This window comes from Pipistrellus hanaki (genome assembly GCF_964339955.1).
Source record: "Pipistrellus hanaki genome assembly, chromosome: X".
NCBI lineage: Eukaryota > Metazoa > Chordata > Mammalia > Chiroptera > Vespertilionidae > Pipistrellus > Pipistrellus hanaki.
In genome coordinates, this window is record NC_140524.1 from 20,215,905 (window position 1) to 20,230,972 (window position 15,068).

Consider the following 15,068-nt stretch of genomic DNA (forward strand, 5'->3'; position numbering starts at 1 on the left):
CAATAGTCTTATTTCGCTTAGCATAATGTTCTCCAGGTCCATTCATACTGTTGTTAATGGTACGAGCTCTTTCTTTTATACAGCAGCATAGTATTCCATTGTGTATATGTAACACAGTTTTCTAATCCACTCATCTGCTGATGGGTACTTAGGCTGTTTCCAAATCTTAGCTATTGTAAATTGTGCTGTTGTGAACATAGGGGTGCATATATCCTTTCTGATTCGTGTTTCTAGTTTCTTGGGATATATTCCTAGAAGTGAGATGATTGGGTCAAATAAGAGCTCCATTTTTAACTTTTTGAGGAAAATCCATACTGTTCTCCCACCTGCAGTGCACAAGGGTTTCTTTTTCTCCGCATCCTTGCCAGCACTTGTGGTTTGTTGTTATCTCTTTGTTATTTGGGACCACACAATGTTCCCTGCTCAATCTCAGAAAGTAAAACAATGCTGGTTGTTAAGTGGCATAAATAGAAAGATATAAGCCTAAAAAAAGCAGCTCAGGGAAACTCTCAGACATCTGATCCACAAACTGGTACTCGTGTAGGATAGTAGTGAAGAGCATGGAATATAGTATCATGTAGCCCTCGTGTGACTGTTTCTTCCAATTACTAGTTGAGTCGTCTGCTGGCACTTTCCTTACCCACCGTCAGAGTAAGTTCTTCCTTGATCCTGCTAACTACACCAACTGTTGGAGTATACAGGTTTTTCTCTGCCAGGGGCTGTGCCCACCATGGATGCCAGGTATTAGATGGAGAAGATATAAGTAGTCATAGGTGTATAGTAGAGTCATTATAGAGCAAGTAGCCATTGCTAACAAGGGGCCATCAGACAATGTAGTTCTTCAAAGTAGCTTACAAAGCAGTAGCTGCATAAAGTGGCTATAGCAAACATTGTACACATAGCAGCCTAGGGCAGGTCCCACCTTTTCTGGTTTGGTCCTAGGCAACTGCAGCGATGCACAGCTGCTGAGTGCTAGTATGGCAAGGTGTCTTCACCATCTTCATTCCTGGACTGTTTCTCCTCTGTCTTGGGGGCCACTGCTTATTTCTGTGGTTGGAGCAGTCTGGTCAGTTCCTCTCTGGGACCTATTGTTGCAGGAATCCACACTGGCTTGGAGGAGTTTTCTGGAAATATACAAACATATTCGCAACCAAAGGTTAATAAAAGAATATTTTCTATAAATCAGACTTGGGATCCCTTCATTTTTGTCCAAACAATTTTCCTTTGGCTTATTTTGATACCATGTGTGTTTTCATGGGTGTCTTGCTATCAACATTACAAATGAAAAGTAAAAATTTAAAGCAATTAAGACTTGATGTAATTTTTCTTACAGGATATTTTTCCACTACCCCCCATTTTTTAAAATTAAATAATATGAAGAGGCTTTTGGAAATCTTACAATGCAGTCTTGATAACTTTTAATTTTAATTTTCTGCATATAAATATGATTGATATGGATTCAATGAATGTTAAGCAATTTTATTATGAGATGAACCAACAATAAAAAAAATTTAGTTAATGCTTTAAGAACAGTTTCCTGCCCAATACAATTAAATTTTCTTGAATATTCACTTATTTAAATTAGCCAATTTAAATTAGTCTGAAATAAAGTTTCTTTTTTTAACTTTATCCTAGATTATGGACAATAAATGACATTAATTAAATTTCTGCTACTAGTCTTTAAGAAATTTTACATTAGCTATATTCAGGGAGGCAAAAGCACAAGTTATTTACTTTTGTTTTTGAAGCCATATATATATACCTTTAATTATAGTTTTCCAGACATTTGAAGGAAACCTCTCTTTATTTCCTTCCAGCATAATTTCCAGGCCATCTTTTAGAGTTTCCCTTAAAAGTTTCGGTCTTTCTTTTTTTACACAAGCAACCTCCAGGGCTGCTGCTGAATACTGAGTCATGTGGCCCAATAGCTATATTACAATGACTCCCCTTATGTTGACTACTATTTATTGTCAGACTAGAGGCCTGGTGCACAAAATTCGTGCATGGGGTGTGTCCCTTAACCCAGCCTGCACACTCTCCAATCTGGGATCCCTCTTACAATCCAGGACTGCTGGCTCCCAGCTGCTCAATTGCCTGCCAACTTGATCACCCCCTAACCATTCCCCTGCCAGCCTGATTTATGCCCAACTGCTCCCCTGCTAACTTGTTTGCCCCTAACTGACTTCCCCTGGAGGCCTGGTCACCCCTAATTACCCACCCCTGCAGTCCTGGGTCCCCCAAACTGCTCTGCCCTGCAAGCCTGTGTCCCGCCAAGTGCCCTTCCCTGCAATTCAAGTCACCCCCAACTTCCCTTCTCTGCTGGCCTGGACGCCTCTAATTGCCCTCTCCTGCAGGCTTGATTGCCCACAACTGCCCTCCCTTGCAGGCCTAGTCCCTCCCAACTGCCCTCCTCTGCTATACATCTTGTGGTGGCCATCTTGTTTCCACATGGGGGCAGGCATCTTTGACCACATGGGGCAGCGATCTTGTGTGTTGAAGTGATGGTCAATTTGCATATTATTATTTTCTTAGATAGGATAGAGACCTGGTGCATTGGTGGGGGCCAGCTGGTTTGTTCTGAAGGGTGTACCAGATTAGGGTGGCGGTTCCCTTGCGGTATGGGACTGTGGTGGTTTACAGGCTGGCCATGCCTCTGGCAGCCTAAGCAGAGGCCCTGGTATCTGGGATTTATTTATCTTCTATAAATGAAACTTTGTAATCTTGAGCGCAGGCCTAGGTTGGCCAGGAAGCTTGGCTTCCTCCATCACTGGGGGCAACTCAAGCCTCCTGCTCTCTTCAGCTCAGTGGCCACAGCCATTTTTGTTGGGATTTATTTATTTTCTATAATTGAAACTTTGTAGCCTTAAGCAGAGGCCTTGGTCCACTAGGCTGTGCAGAAAGCTTGGCTTCCTCCATTGCCCAGGAAACCCAAGCCTACTGCTCTCTCCATGGCCACAGCCATCTTGATTTGGGTTAATTCACATACTTGCTTCTGAATGCCTGGTAGACAGGGCTTGTGGGTGTAGCAAAAATACAGTCAATTTGCATATTACTCTTTTATTAGATAGGATTAGTACTTTAACAACAATCTTTAGTTTACCCTGTAAATATTAGTGAAAGAGATTTCAACTTTTTAAATTTCTCCTTTTTATTAAGATTACAATTATATTTTTAAAGTGTATCCCCTTAGGCTTATTTGCATATACATAAGGATTATGGGAAGCTTTCAGTAACTTTCTTAGAAGACTTTACTACAATTTATTTGTTTATATAAGTATTGGCTTTTCATTTAGCTGACATTATATGTAACCTTGATTATAATTTAAAAAGCTAATTTATTAAGTAATTAAAGTAGGCATTTTTATTGAAAAATCAAACAATTAAATTTAGTAAACTTATACATCTGATTCACAAGGCAGAAATGCTGCTCCACTTCCAGCCTATTTAAAATGCAGGTGGCTAGAGGCTTTTGTTATTAAAATTCTGCTATTGGATTTTAAGGAATATTTTGTTACTTTATGTTGCCCTCCTTAGAGGCCAAAACCTTCATATAATTTAAAATATATGTATATAAGTAAGATATATTGATTAATTTTTATTTCATAAAACTTTCCATGTGATTTCAAGTATATTAGATTGGCTAAATTTAAAATATTTCCTTCAAGAACTGAGAACAAATTTTTTGAATCACTGTGGGCCCTTGGAGTTTTCAAAAAATAATCTCTTAGTTATAGCCTTGAAACATAACCTGGAAAAACCATTATATATATATATATATATATATATAGATAGATAGATAGATAGATAGATTATATATTTTTTATAATTATCTTAAGATATCAAATTTAAAACTTGTTTCAGTATTAAAAATTTGGTTCAGATCATAGAATTAATCCTTCTTATTTAGTTAGACCAATAAGCAACATATTTTGAATTCCAAATTATTTCAGAGAAAACACAAAAATTATTTTTTCAAAAATAAATTTCTATACTTTAGGAAATTAATTACCACAACTACATAATTTCTCCCAATTTAATTAGAACCTTAAACTTTTAGAGATGGCAAGTCAAATATTTAGATTATTTATTTAATTTAACAAACTCCCAAAGTTTTAAGCTGCCAAATGAGTTTGGAGGAAGTTTGTTGCCATTCAAATGAAAAATTGTCACATTCTGTTTGCTGATTTAAAAAGTTATCTTTTTGCTTTAAGAGTTTCTTTCAGCAGGAAAAACTAGTGTTTGGCTAGCTAGGGCCTAGCCCCTTCACTTCTGGGGAAAGGTGACCATCCTTCTTAATTAACATAGGGCATAGCCAGTCTTCACATGGGCTACTTAAATCTTTATAATTAAAATATTATTTATCTATGTTTCAACAATTTTTGAGATTTAAATCCAATTATAATTATTTTAAGGCATTTTCTTTGGCAAGTTTTTGTAACAGAGACAATTTACTGATTTTCTTGGATGCCTTAAAGTTAACTTTTGAATGAGATTCATTAGAATTTTATAAATTATTCTTTATTATGGAAATACTAATCTTTTTGCTTAAACCTAGCCTATATTTTTTCCTGGGTAAAATCTGCCATCTTTTTGGAAAATAAACGTCCTGGCATTTTATTCTGTACCATCCCAAAGAGAGTCAAGTTTCACGCAGAACTCTATCTAGATGTCCAAAAATAGGACAGTTGTTGCATTTGTTTTAAGCTAGCTTTTCTCTTTTTGAGCATAGAAATCCAGACACATTTCTAAATTTTGTAAAACTTTTCATGGTGAGAAGGAGACTTTAAATAAGTATATTCAGGGAGTGGGCATCCATATTGCAGGGTCACCACGTGTCTCCCTTGCTCCACATCCTGCGTGCTTTGATTTGGCCTTGTTTCTTTTCCCAATTAAAGGCATGCTTAATAGAAAAAGACAGATTTTTAAATTTTCCTTAATTATCTTTATAAAGTAAAAACTAGCACTTAAAGTGATTTTAGCCAAATTTTGTCTTTTTCCCCACGTGTTCTTCTATAGTTCTTAAAAAAAGAATTAGGGAATATTTTTGTAGCAGAGCTGATAGCTTTGCCCTCTCCAGACACTTTTGATTCTCTCCGCACTAGAGGCGGATTCGGCAGTGGGTTTTTATTTCTTGTTACAGATTTTCAATTCCAAATATAAATTATAATTTTAATTTGAACAAGAAATCACATTTTTCAAAAAGTACCTTTTGATATTCCAATTTGTTTATAATTTTTCCTTTTAACCTAATTCTTTCCTATTATAATCTAACTTAAACAAAAAGCATCACCCACGCACTTGCGGATTCATGGGCTTCCGAAACTGACATGGGCTTTACACACAATTCATCTTACCACCATCATTAGAGCTGTTTTATCCGCTCAGGTGAATACTTCTTTTACAGATTTCCATCCTTGTCTCAAGTGCCATTTAACACCAGATGCTGGGTGCCATTTAATGCCAGTATATCTTGATCTGGCATCTAGAAGGGTTCATCAATCTGGAGAAGGGGCTGTGCATAAATTACTAAAGAGTCCAGAGACGAAACATAATTTTAAAAGTCATTTGGGGGGGAGGGTAGAGGATCCTGGCTAAAGAAACCAAGTTTTCCTTGTCTTAGGACCCCTTGCTTTTTATTAACACAATTTGTCCTAAGGCAAGGTGGAGATATACACATCAAAGGTAAGGTTTCATACAGAATCCATTGTCAGAATGGGGAATTGCTTTTGGTTGTTCAGATGTTTGGCCAACAGAAGAAGGCAGCAACTTGTAGATTACGATGCCCTGAGCTGTCTGCCAGTGAGCAATTAATTTAATGCATCCTTTTCAGGTTTGGGGAAATGCCTTTAGCCATTCCCAACAGGTGATAACATATGTGACTCAGCCCTTGTTAAGTCCCTAAGTTCCATCAAGTTTCTTTTGATGAAGCTCTTGCAATTATGACATGCTGGAATGGCTTCCAGCAGCCCAGCCCTCCATAAAAAGCAGTCTTTGTGATTACAGTAGCAAATACAGGACCCTTACCACACAGTGGCACACTGGTTGGTCAACAACACATCTTTATATCATGTTAGATAAAAGAGGATTCTTATCCAAGTAGTCACATTCCTATTTGGCTTGCAGACAGGCACACCTACTCATTGTGGACAGTATAATCACTGTGTCCTTGCTTTTGTTCCTGTGTATGACAATTTGGTCTTGAGCATCCAGTGTACTCTGGACAGGGCCACCACACTCAAATTGGCCTTAAACATCCAGCATACTCTGATCAGGGTTCCCACACTCACTATAAATTTTCCTTTTCTTGTTTGTAAAATAGCGGTAATAATAACACTTTTCACTTACAGTTATTTTGAGTTTTATTTTTTTAAATATTTTTATTGATTTCAGAGAGAGAAGAGAGGGAGAGAGAGAGAAACATCAATGATGAGAGAGGATTATGGATCGGCCACCTCCTTCACACCCTCCACTGAGGATGGAGCCCACAACCCAGGCATGTGCCCTGACTTGGAATTGAACCACCAGTGACTTCCTGGTTCAAAGGTCGATGCTCAACCCCTGAGCCACACCAGCCAGGCAATTTTGAGTTTTAAATGAAATGAGTCACTTTTTCTGAGAAGTCTTCTCTAACACACAATCAGCTGTGAGTACCCTTGTTATTTCCCCTTTATTGTACACAATTATTTTTAGAGCACTTATCCCTCTCAATTTGTATGTATTCATTCATATATTTATAGGCTATTTTGCTTAATATTTGCCTATCCTACTAGAATATTAAATTGATGAGTACAGGGACCATATCTATTTTGTTCATCACTTTATATATACACTGAGCAAAGTATCTGCTGCATTATAGTTGCTCAATAAATATTTGTAGAATGAACAAAAAAAATATTTATTATAGTACTATTATATATGCTTAAAATAATACAGTAGCCTACTCAAGAACCAAAAGGAATACCAAAAAAAGAATGGTCATTTCTTTTCTAACTTACTTGACATAGGTAGCCTTGAACTTCTACCTCAGTCAATTTTTGGTCAATTTAAGCACTCTATGTCTCAGCAGGGTTCAGTGTCAGGCTTTATTTTATTGCTCATTCATTTGCTAAGAGCTTCTTTTTATTATTTCCCCTGTTTGACACTTACCTATCATTGGGAAAATCAAAGCATTAGGTCTATGCAGCTAATCTCCCTTAAAGTACAGGATTGGCCCTTGCATAAACCCAGTATTAATCTGTTTTTTTCTGGCTCCTTTGTTACTTTTATATACTGAAAGGCTGTCTGCCATAAAGTACTTCTGACTGATTCATTTCTGAGTATAGAATTCTTTCCTGAAGAAAACATCAGACTACATTGAAATATGTTCAATCCAGTTAATCCATGACACAAGGTAAACATATAACACTCAGTTTTTATTTTTTATCCTCTATTACTACCCACTATAGCTTCATCCAATACAAATCTCTGTGTAACAAAGATTATAAAGCCCAGACACTCAACTCAAGAGCTGTCCCCTGGTGGTCTGTGTGCTCCCACAGCCAACCTCCTGTGGTTCCTCCCATTGCCCCAGCTGGCCAGTCCCAATCAGCCCAGATTGCTGGCCAGGCCAAGGAACCCCAGTTATGCATTGATTCATGCACTGGGCCTCTAGTATCTGACCTAATAAAGGAGAAAAATGCTAATTGACCATACATTTGTATGCCCACAGCCAATCAGAGTGAGTATGCAAATTAACCCAACAAAAATGGTGGTTAATTTGCATACAAAGGAGCAGCATGGAGTGAAGCCTGCTATGAGGGGTAGGAGGCAGCGGAGGGAGATACTCAAGTGGTGCTTTAGACAGAAGTTAGGATATGCCAGGTCTGGGCGGCCCGGAGCTGGGAGTGGGGACTTGCTGGCGCTGGGCAACCAGGGGCAGGGACATGCCGGCTCCCAGGCAGCGGGGGAGACGGGACATGTTGGCTCCCGGGCAGCTGGGGAGCAGGGATGTGCTGGCTCCCAGGAAGCCATGGAGTGGGAATTTGCTGACTCCTGGGTGGCCGAGGAGCGATGACTTGCCTGCTCCTGGGCAGCTGGGGAATGGTGATGTGCCAGCTCCCAGGTGCTGGGGAGCAGGGACTTGCTGGCTCCAGAGCAGTTGGGAGTGAAGCCAGGGACCTATTATTGCATGAATATTATGCAATGGGCCTCTAGGAAAATAAAGTTGATTGGTATGGCCTTAAAGAGAAATAGAGTTGATAGGTATGGCCATTATACATAGCAAAATATAAGCTTGTTAATTTAATTATTGTATTTTATAAACTCATACTTCTAATATTTTAATTTTTATTTTCCTCAAATTCATCACATATAAAATTTTACATATTCATACTTTGTAAAATAGAAGCAAACAAGAAGTTCAACATATAATCTTAGTATCTGCTTGTGGACTCATTTCTCAATGGACCTGTGAAAGTTGTTAATGCACAATGACTGAAATATGAGCAGACAACCAAACCATTATTTTTACACTTATTTTTTAGATTTCTTTGCAAAGATATCTTCGTTTGGTTTACATATTTCAAGTATATTTTTCTTTTAGTGTTTTAGCTGTAGAAATAATTCTCAGGTTCTGAGTAATGAATAGCTGTGTGGTTTGTCAGGCAATTTCACTTTAGAAACTATGATTTCTACATGACAATATGTAGCTTGTACCTGGATTTCTAACAGTCATTTCTTTTGGCATTATTTTATAGTGAAAGGAAACCTCTACAAGGAAGAGTGACTACTGCAAAACCTGATGCATACATGAAGATAAGCTCTAACAGCAAATGCCTTGAAGCCTGGTTAGCACCGATCACAGGTTAGCATGATCTCACACATGAACTATGACTGCAAAACTAGTACCCTTGATTTTAGCCTGATACCAATATGTCTTTGTAAAATATTTTATTATTCTTGTATATTAACATTCTTCTCAAAAACAAAATTCAAAAATAATGAGATACCATATTTTAGGGTCTTAAAACATGGCAAGGGAACAATTTTGACATCTATTTTATTTTTCATGCAAATAATGTGGCATTAATTAACAGTGATTCTGTTAAAACATATCATATAATATCTACTCCTTTGCTCACCCCCCTCCAATGACTTTCCTTCTCATCTAGAAGAAAGACTAAAGTCCTTTCTATAATGTCTTACATGATCCAATCCCCATCATTTCTCAGACCTCATCTCTCATACCTTCACCTTTTGGTTAGGGCTTCTATGCCATCCATCCTCCAAACATGTCATAACTTCTTCCCTGATTTATGTTTTATACTCAGCACTATCACTCTTAAAAATGCAAATTATTTTATAAGTTAATCTTATGCATTGCTTGTCTTCCCCCACTACAATTTAAGCATCAATAGAAAAGAGATTTTTATGTTTTTGTTCAAATATATTACCAGCAGCCAAGATATGGAACGCATTTACTAAATATTTGCTAAATTAAGTAATATTCATTCCTTTACATTTCAAAATTATGAACTATATTATCTAACCAAAGAGTCTATATATTGACAGGTTCAGTTTAAAGATTGCTAAAACTCAGTTGGTGTGGCTCAGTGGTTGAGTGGTGATGACCCGTGAGCCAGGTAGTCACAGTTTTATTCCTGGTCAGGTATGCCTGACTTGTGGCTTGATCCCCAATAGGGGGCATGCAGGAGGCAGAAAATCACTGATTCTCTCTCATCATTGATGTTTCCATCTCTCTCTCCCTTTCCCCCCCCCCTCAGTTTAAAATTAATTAAAAACGCTACAAAAACAAAACAAAACAAAAAGACTACTAAGAAAATTACCAATACCTTGAATATACCCAGTGTGCTCCAGTTCTATAGCAGCCTCCTTCATTTTTCCAGATTTGCTTTTCTAAATTTTGTTTAGAGTACTCAGTTGTTTATTATGCAGTTGATCACACCTGTGTATCTCTTAATATTAGTATATAGTTTTACCAGTTTTGACCTTAATATAAATAAGCATATATACATTGTGTGTATATATATACATGTATGTATATGTATACACACACACACACACACACACACACACACACACATATATATATATATATAATATCTAATAAAAGAGTAATATGCAAATTGACCACCATTCCAGCACACAAGATAGCTGCCCTCATGTGGTCAAAGATCCTGCTCCCAGGTGGACACAAGATGGCCACACTAGATAGCCAGCAGGAGAGGGCAGTTGGGAGGGACCAGGCCTGCAAGGGAGGGCAGTTGGTGGCAATCAAGACTGCAGGGGAGGGAAGTTGGGGGTGACCAGGCCTGCAGGAAAGGGAAGTTGGGGGGACCCAGACATGCAGGTGAGAGCAGTTGGGGGGAACCAGGCCTCCAGGGGTAGGCAGTTATGGGTGACCAGGTCTCTAGGGAAGGGCAGTTAAGGGGGATTAGGCCTGAAGGGGAGGGCAGTTAGGGGCAAACAGCCCAACAAGGGATCAATTAGGCATCAATCAGGCTGGCAGGGGAGTGGTTAGGGGGTGATCAGCCTGGCAGGCAGAAGTGGTTAGTGGCAATCAGGAAGGCAGGCAGGAGAGCAGTTGGGAGCCAGCAGTCCTGGATTGTGAGAGAGATGTCCAACTTCCCATATATACTAGAGGCCCAATGCATGAAATTTGTGGAAGAGTAGGCCTTCCCCTGGCTGCCAGCACCAGCTTCCCTCTGGCACCTGGGACCCGGGCTTCCCTCACAGCTCCAGCTTTGCCCAGAAGGTTGTCTGGAAGGACATCTGGAAGGATGTCCAGTATAATTAGCATATTACCTTTTATTATATATATATATATATATATATATATATATATATATATATATTCTTCTGTAATTTACTTTTTCAACATTTGTCATCCATCGATGAACATTTAGGATGTCTCTATGTCTTGGCTATTTTAATAATGCTTCAATAAACATAAGTGTGCAAATACCTTTTCAAGATAATCATTCCATATCTTTCATATATATATATATACACACACACACAAAAGTGGAATTGCTTGATCATATGGTAGTTCTATTTTTAATTTTTTGAGAAACCTCCATACTATTCTCCATAGTGACTGTACCATTTTACATTCTCACCAACAGTAACTAGGGTTCCATTTTCTCCACATTCTCATCAGCATTTTTTATATCTTGTCTGTACTAATAGACATTTTAACAAGTGAGAGGTGATATTTCAATGTGGTGTTGATTTGCATTTCCTTGATGATTAGTGATGTTGAGTAACTTTTTATGCACCTGTTAGCCATCTGTGTGTCTTCTTTAGAAAACTGTCTATTCAGATCCTCAGCCCATTTTTTAAAAATCAGATTGTTTGGCTTCTTGCTTCTTGTTATCATGCTGTATAAAGAACACTTATTTTTTTTAAAAAATTATCTTTATTGTTGAAAGTATTACAGGTGCCATGTTTTTGGCCCCCCCTAACATTGACCATTTCTAGCCTGTGCTAGCCCTCTGCTACAGGCCTTCACCATACTATTGTCTATGTTCATGAGCTATGCATATATTCATATAAATTTTTTGGTTAATCTCTTTCCACCCACCCACCTCCAACTTCCTTTAACACCTCTTTTTCCTAAGGCACCATTTAATCCAGAATCATAATGATAACTAGAGGAGGTGACTAGCAAAAAGAGATTTCAACAAATTCCTTGAAGGTGTTCTAGAGTGAATGGGAGAGTATTAATGATGAATGAAATAGAAAAAGCTGTAGTCCACAGCTGTGGAAGAGATAAATTTGACTTGTGCAATCATTGAAAAACTCAGTACTAAGGCATCAGTAAAGAAAAATGTGATCTCCAAAAACTGAAGTTTATATCCATGGGGAGAGGATGAGAGTGGAGAAGGAGGTCAATATACACTAATAAAAGAGAAAATGCAAAGTAATCATCACTCTGCTATGCCCGCATGCCACACCCACCAGCCAATCAGGAACAGGTATGCAAATTAACCCAACCAAGATAGTGACCAGCCACGGAGCTGGAGTAAACAGGAGGCTTGGGTTGCTCCGGCAATGGAGGAAGCCAAGCTTTCCACCTGCCCTGGCCGGCCCTGGACTCCGCTCAAGGCTACAAAGTTTCAATTATAGAAGATAAATAAATCCTAGATTCTTGTTTCCAGCCAGCACTGGCCTCCACTCAAGCAGGTGCTGAAAAAAAAACAAAAAGTAAAGATAAAAAGGAGGGGCTGGGACCTTGGGTCTCCAGGGTGTGATCAGGCCATCATTGGGGGTCATTTAGAGGTGATCAGGACAGCAGGGGGACAGTTTGTAGTGAGCAGGCCAGCAGGGGTCAGTTGGGGGTAAGCAGTCCAGTGGGGAGGGTAGGTGGGAGTAAGCAGGCCAGCAGGAGGGGCAGTTGGGGGTGATCAGGCTGGCAGGGGGGGCATTTGAGGGTGAGAAGTCCGGTAGTGGAAGGCAGTTGGGGATGAGCAGGTCGTCATGCAGAGTAGTTAGGGGCAATCAGGCAAGCAGGCAGGCAGGTGATTGGCTAGAACCAGCAGTCTCCTATTGTGAGAGGGATGTCCAACTGGTGGTATAGGACCAAGCCCTGTAAACTGGCAGTAGGACATCCTTTGAAGTGTCCCAGATTGGAGAGGGTGCATGCAGGCCAGGCTGAGACCACCCCCCCACCCCCCATGCACAAATTTCGTGCACCGGGCCACTAGTGGGGAAATAAAATGGGATATATGTAATACTTTAAACAATTAAAAAAGAAAAAAAACTGAAGCTTATATACGTTTCACCACCAACCACAGGTATTTATCATACATGGAAACAAACAAGCAAACAAAATTATAAGGGCCTTCCCCAAAGAAGTTAATTATGTATATTTGGCATACTAACTAGAGCAGCTAGTGTAGCAATTAGCACCTCCAAGATGATTTTGGCTTCTGTGAGTAACTTTATAAAATAGTTTTTTCTCCTCAAAGCAAAATTTGTGAGTGAACAAGCTTTTTGCATATTTAAAAATTCTGGCTACCTTTTCTATTGCTAAATCTTAAAATATGAAGGGCAAATAATAAGTATATATTTGAAGACAGCAACATGAAAAAGCAAACCCAGAAAAAGCAAAAAGAATCCAATAACTAAAGAGCTCTTAGAAAATGTTAGAAAAAAATAGAGATTTCACACAATTTAGAACAAGCAGACAAATATATGAGAGAAGTGAAACATGAAGCATTAATCCAAGAGATCTATTATTTGACTGTTTGAAGTTTTAAAAAGGTATTGGAAAATTATAGAGAAGAAACACTGGGTGTCAGAAAACACAATAATGTGCTGTGTTAAAAATTCTAAGAGAAAATAATTTTAATCTTAGAATTCTATACACAAAATATCAATCACATTTGAGGAAAGAACAAATACTTTTTCAAATATTCAAGTTTCTGAATATTCTCACTCACTCTTCCTTAAGGAATTATTTATGTGATGGATCAGAATGAGGTAATACCCTAAGAAAGAAGAATATAGAGTCTACAGCATTTTGAAAGAACACTCAATGATGATATATTCATAGTTCAGTGTTCATTATGTTCAATTACAGGATGTTCAATGTTGAGCAATATATGCATAGAAGCACAAATTGCTGGTAAAACGTTTGGTGCCCATTTGATTACTGTTCCTTTATAGTATAACTTTATTTTCTTGCTTTTTCATTAGGAAGTTCTGGGTTCTTTTATGTTTGCGTTCTCACATTTTTATTATGCAGTTGCATGAGTTTTGTTGTTATTGTTATTGTGTTGGGGGTAAGTAAGTGCCTTCCTGATTGCACCTAATTGCTTCTGCCTGCCAGCCTGATCACCCTCTAACCATCCCAACTGCTCTCCCTTGCAGGACTGGTCCCTCTCAACTGCCCTCCCTTGCATGCCTGGTGCCTCCCAACTGCCCTCCCCTGCTGGCCATCTTGTGGTGGCCAACTTGTGTCCACATGGGTGGGGGCAGGATCTTTGACCACTTGGGAACAGCAATCTTGTGTGTTGGAGTGATGGTCAATCTGCATACTATTGTTTTATTAGATAGGATAGAGGCCTGGTGCATTGGTGGGGGGCAGCTGGTTTGCCCTAAAGGGTGTCCCAGATCAGGGTGGGGGTTCCCTTGGGGTGTGGGGCAGCCTGGGAAAGGGGCCTGTGGTGGTTTGCAAGACAGCCACGACCCCTCCTGCTCGCTCTATCTCTATTGTGGCAGGCATTTCTGTTGGAATTTATGTATCTTCTACAATTGAAATTTTGTAGCCTGAAGTGAAAGCCTGAGCCGGCCAGGGCTGCAGAAGCTTGGCTTCCTCAATCGCCTGGGGCAACCCTAGCCTCCTGCTTTTTCAGCTCAATGGCTGCCGCCATTTTTCTTAGAATTTATTTACCTTCTATAATTGAAACTTTGTACCCTTGAGTGGAGGCCTAGGCTGGCAAGGGCAGGCAGAAAGCTTGGCTTCCTCCATTGCCAGGGAAACTTCCTGCTCTCTTTGGCCGCAGCCATCTTAGTTGGATTTAATTTCCATACCTGCTCTAATTGGCTGGTGGGCTTGGCTGGTGGGCATGGCTTATGGGTGTAGCAGAGTGATGGTTAATTTGCATATTACTCTTTTATTAGATAAGACTAGAGTCCCAGTGCATGAATTCTTGCACTGGTGGGGGCCCCTAGGCCTGGCCTATTGGGATTGGGCCAATACTGGCAGTCTAACACCCCCTGAGGGGTCCCAGATTACAAGAGAGAACAAGCCAGGCAGAGGGACCCCATTGGTGCATGAATTCATGCACTAGGATTCTAGTTTTTAAATAAAAGAGCAATCCCAATAGAGGTTAGTAATGGACAAGGAACTTTCATTTATGGTGAAAACTTAAGATATACCCAAGTGTGAACTTTAATGAAATCATGGACTTTGGGTGATAATGACTTATCAATTTAAGTTCATAATTTGTAACAAATGTACGGGAGGTTGTGCTTGTGTGCAGGTAAGAGTATGTAGGAACTTCCTGTACCTTCCATTCAAATTTGAATCTAAATGTCTCTATAAAGTAAAATTTATTAATTAA